The sequence below is a fragment of the Carya illinoinensis genome, chromosome 4 (genome assembly GCF_018687715.1).
Source record: "Carya illinoinensis cultivar Pawnee chromosome 4, C.illinoinensisPawnee_v1, whole genome shotgun sequence".
NCBI classification, from domain to species: domain Eukaryota; kingdom Viridiplantae; phylum Streptophyta; class Magnoliopsida; order Fagales; family Juglandaceae; genus Carya; species Carya illinoinensis.
The window spans coordinates 42,357,719-42,363,040 of record NC_056755.1 but is presented as its reverse complement, the minus strand read 5'-3'; the positions used below and the strand labels follow the sequence as shown (position 1 = coordinate 42,363,040).

Sequence of the window (5,322 nt, the reverse complement as noted above, 5' to 3'; positions counted from 1 at the left end):
GAAAAAAAAAAAAAAGGCTCACAATCAATCGGGTGAGAATCTAATTTTAACACTAGCTAATAAAATTTCGCCACTTGTAACGTCGAAATGAGAGAGAAGTAATAGATACATATATAGAGTCAGTAAGAGAGCTATACTCGAAGGAGGATAGATTTGATGTACAAATTAAAATAGATCTTACAAGACCAAGAAAATGATCTATATGTATATGCATGTTAAAATTTATTGGCTGATGTTAAAATTAGGTTTTTACCTAACTGGCTGAAAGCCTTTTCCAAAATAAAATAAATAAATAAATAAGCAAACAATAAGCCATGCAAGAGACGGGTTTTAGTTGTGGCTCAGCTCTTCGCGTCTACTTAAGATTTCAATTATTGGATGCTTAGGTGATGACTAATACTAATAATCGAATGTAAATCCATATTTAAGTTCGAATCATCATATCTACATATATAGGAATAAGTACTCAAAAGTCAGTAAATGGCCAGTACTCTTAATGGTATTATATTCTAAAATGGAGGAAGAGCTAGCAGTACTGTAAGCTGAAGCCTAATTAATTGAGCCAACTCATAACCAGTACTATATATACGATCCAAATTTGATTTTCAAAAACGTTTTACTTATATTATATAGGAGAAATTATATTTGTAGTCATATAAATATCATATATATTTTTAAAAAATAAATAAATATGAGATTTATTTAAAAGAATTTATTTTTAAGAGTAGTGTTTATACATATAATTACTTTTACATATTTTTTTAGTGTCTATTGATATAATTGATCAAAATATTTATTTTATATTAAAAAATAATACAGTCAATTAAATTAATAAAATATATAAAAATAAATATACATGAAATTTTTAAATTTTTAATAATAAATTCTGTATTTTTTCAAAATAAATATATGAAACGTGCCCAACAACGTTATCTTCTATAATTGTGGATCAGGCAAGAGTCGGCCGACCTAGTAGGAGGTGTTGCTGGTCATGAAGTTTCACTACTCGAGTGGTTAATAATTAATATATATTCCTTTATATATATATATATATATATATATATATATATATTATAAATTGAATGGTGGGAATTAATCCTCGATCGATGAATAATGGTGCCGACAGCCGACAGGAATGTGCTGGCCAGAATAGATTTTCCTTAGCTGGATGTCAATCCTTGGTTGTGCTATTTAACTAATTGTCACGTCTTATCTAATTAATCCACGTACGCCATTGGCCTGCAAAATATTAAAAATTTCCTACAGCTTCATGCATGATCGGATTGCAAAAATACACGAGTCTCCAATTAATATTATATATATATATATATATATCCATGAATCATTTTCTAAAATTACAAGATTAATCGAAGGGCATCTTAATGTACGTATTCAAGCATCATATATATACACGTGGATGGTACATGTGCATTAAACCTTTCTAGCTTCTGACTTTATAGGATGTGTAGGAAGAGGTAGCTAGCCAGCCTATTGCTATAATAATTAAGCCGTTGACGTCATATTAATGTACGTTTATGCTGAATTTATCTTTAGGGAATTTTTCTCCAATATGTGGTTTTAGACAGCATTGGAATATACAGGTTTATTATATTTTCTTGTGCATTTCTTTTGCAAATGTTGGGTTTTGTACGTGTTTCCATGAAGTACGTACTTGACCTAAACTATATAGCCGCTCTGCAAGAATATATATAGGTCCATTATATTCGTGATCGTGACACCATTTTCTGTTCTCCCATGTTATAATATAGTTTGGCAATCATGTACATATATAATTTCAATCGTGACTATATATATATATATAACAAATTAGTGTTTGTTTCCAAGGTATGTTGTTTATATATGTTATAAGTTGAGTTTGGCAATGTTTGTTTAGCATCATGAGTTTAAGATAACGTTTGGATGTTGAGGTCATTACAGATGATATGAGATTTTTGAATAATAATATCTCGTGAGTCCTATTAAAATGTATTTGTATATAAGAAATATATTAAATAGATTTATATGAATTTAAATTTTTTATAAAAACTTAAAAAAAGTAATGAATCTCATTGATAATTAGTTTGTGATGAATTGAGCTCACTCCAACAATCAAACACAACCTAAATGTATTATATGCTTATGGAAAAACCACACATTCTAATTAATAAGATTATATCACGCCATCTCATGTTTTTCATATATATATATATATATATATATTAAGCTCACTCCATTAATTCAGTCTCGGCCGGTTACCTAATTAATGTTAGAGAAGACATAAAGTATTGTATCACGAGTGAAATATTAGGCATGCAAATGACTCGAGAAAGAAAGAGAAATGATTAAATATTGGATACATATGAAAAACTTGTTCAAAAAAAGTCTTACAATCATTGGAAAAATGTGTTACCCTCTCATGAAAAAATATCAATTAAATGAATCTAGAAATCATGTATAAAGTCACCTAGCTAGATATATAGAGTAGCTGAAGTTTAAAAAATAGAATCTAATCACGTGGACGGTCACGAATTTATATTATATATAGCTGATTTCGAATCTACCAATATTTAATGTCGATGCCTCCATGGCCTATATAATATATATATTCAATAAGGCATCTTGTAGATCTAATATCTCTGTTTTACATCGATCGATCCGTATATATAATATGGTAACTGGTTTTACAGCTTACACCTCTCATGTACATAAGAGAAAAAGAAAATTATTTAATAGTACTTCAAAATTAATGTTCATTAATGATGTATGTTTTATGTACGAAGAAACTCATAAATCTAATTCATATCATAAAATCGGTTCAAGAAAAAATGATTGCTCATATTTTATTTTATACCACTTGTTCTTACAACTTAAACGATCTGAAAAGAATATGTAAATTTTATTATTTATTTTATATTTTAACAATATATATAAGTTTAAAGAAGAAATAAAAGAAAATATCTTAATGAGGGTATTTAAGTCTATTCTAACCTAAAAGATAATAATGCATGTATGCCTAATTCATGCATATAGGTTTCCAGGATCAGTAAGCTAGCATGCACAGAGTTGTAGTAACTTTAAAATTTCACTTTTCTTTAGAAAATGTGCTAAATGGTCAGGTCCTGACGACGTTGTAGCTAGCTAGCTTTAACAGGCCAATCTTGTGTCAATTAAGCTTCGAATTCAAGTTTGGCATCGCAGCTCCATATATGCAGCATATGGCCATATGCAATCATTGATATTATTGAAGGGTCTGTTCACCTCGATCGGCCTCCCACCTCCCCTTTACCCTAGTGGCAAGCAAAAGATATATCCTTTACTTGAGAGCTGAGAACATGAATTACCATGCACAACCCAGTCGAGATCCCCATGGCCTGTAAAGTCATGCACAACCCTAAAAAATATTAATCGGCTCGATCCCCCAATTAATGAAATCTCCCTTTGCTGCTGTTCCAGTCTTCCAGAGATATGTATATGAATATCAATATTCCATGTGACTTTAAAATATAAAAAGGAAAAGAGAAAGATGAAACGAATTTGCTCGAGCTAAATATATATTATATATGAACGGTTGTACGTATACACTTGGTTTTTGCCGTTTGATGAAACTATAAGCTGCTAGATATATATATATATATATATATATATATATATATATATATATATTTAAATTTTAGTTATAATTGACAACAGAAATTAATTTATCAGTCGTCGACGGAAGTCGATATGCATAAAAGAGCTGTTTAATATTTCAGTAGCCATATATGTTGGTGGCAAAAGTATTAATTAATCAAACCCAAAAGAAATATTTATAATGTGGATATTAATAATATTATTAAAGAAATATCTAATAAAATACATGTATAGGGTGGCCTACGTGTGAAAAGCAAATTAGGGGTAGTGTACTATGTCATGTGACCCGAGAAGAATTTATCTCGTCCTTACGTATATAAGGAACCCAAGAAAAATAATCCATTACCATATCAAGAACCTCTTTCGTCCTCTCTCTCTCTCTTTCCCTCCCCCCCTCTCTCTCTCCCAAATATGAAAAGTTGAGGGGAATGTTGTCTGGTTCGAAATCATTCATGCAAAGCTCAAGCTAAGCTATCATCTGAATGATTTCGGACCAGGCTTCATTCCCCTCAACAAGATGAACTTTCACCACCGTTCAGGATGGATCGATGTAACTGCGATGAAGATGTACGTACCGACGACGTTCTTTGTTACTAGCTGCAAACATTCTTATCTTCAGTAAACCGTTTACCTCCGATCGAGTACGGGATCCTTAATTTCCAATTCAAGTCTATGGCAAAAACGTACAACCAACGTCTATATAAATATATGTATATATATATATATATATATCTCGCTAGCTAGCTAGCCGGAAATTGGAAATCGGGGCGGCAGCGCAGGCGAAAGCACAACCAGAAGCGAGCACCAAGTAGGTAACATTTAATTAGTTTTCAGCCTCTTCCACGCGTTTTGCCTAAAGTTTTGATAAAAATAAGAACAAAAAAAGTTGAATTAGTCTGACCGTCCTGTTTTGGTCTTCCTCATCTATCTTTTGGTCGGTTTACTGAATATAAGTAGTTGTAATGAATGGGTGCAATTGTTTTCATTCTCTCTTTCTTTCCTTCTTTTTTTATTTGGTAATTTATAAGCTTTGCTATTTCTTTCAAAAAAAAACTTTGTGTGAGAGAGAGCTCTGAATCCTTCCAAAATTGACCGTAGAATATAAAACAATATTTGTCCTTGCCACGTTGTTCACAAGGTGTCAGCCGGCCATATATCAACTCCTCTGGGTCAATTTCTATGTGAGAAAGCTAAAATGACTATATATATTGGTGATCGGATCTACATGTGAAGCTCATAATTTCAGGTGGGCCATGATCAGGTTTTCTGAAGTAATTTACTATTTCAAGGCATACACACTCACAAAGGGATGCATGAGGATCCAAATAAGATAATGTTGAATTGTCAGATTGTAAGTTTCGCGTTGAAATATACAGTTTTGTGTAAAGATGATTGGAAATCGTGATCTTTTCTTAATTAGCACAGTTTTAGACACATTTCGATATTTTGATCATAAATTTAGTTACATGTATTAGACTTGCGCATATTATTCCTATTTTTAGTTTTTTTTTTTATGTTAATATTTCATTTATCGTTTAGGAAGTAATTTCTGAATCTGATTTGGACCAGAGTTTTAGTATGTTATTTCTTGAATTACATATTTTCTTTTGATGTAATTATTGAGATTTTGTTATTTTTAATAAAATTTTAATATTGTCGATTTTCACTATTACAGTCTGGCTTATAGGTTAT

General features: G+C 30.8%; 1 long non-coding RNA gene across 2 annotated transcripts; it reads left to right on the top strand.

The window, feature by feature from the left end:
* Positions 1-3,991: 3,991 nt before the first annotated feature.
* Positions 3,992-5,114, top strand: LOC122307818. 2 transcript variants are annotated; one of them, XR_006241829.1, is made up of 2 exons: positions 3,992-4,438; positions 4,877-5,114. It is a non-coding gene; the product is annotated as an uncharacterized LOC122307818 (long non-coding RNA). The 2 variants fall into 2 exon arrangements; XR_006241828.1 differs by having other exon boundaries at positions 3,992-4,442.
* The last annotated feature ends 208 nt before the right edge of the window (positions 5,115-5,322 follow it).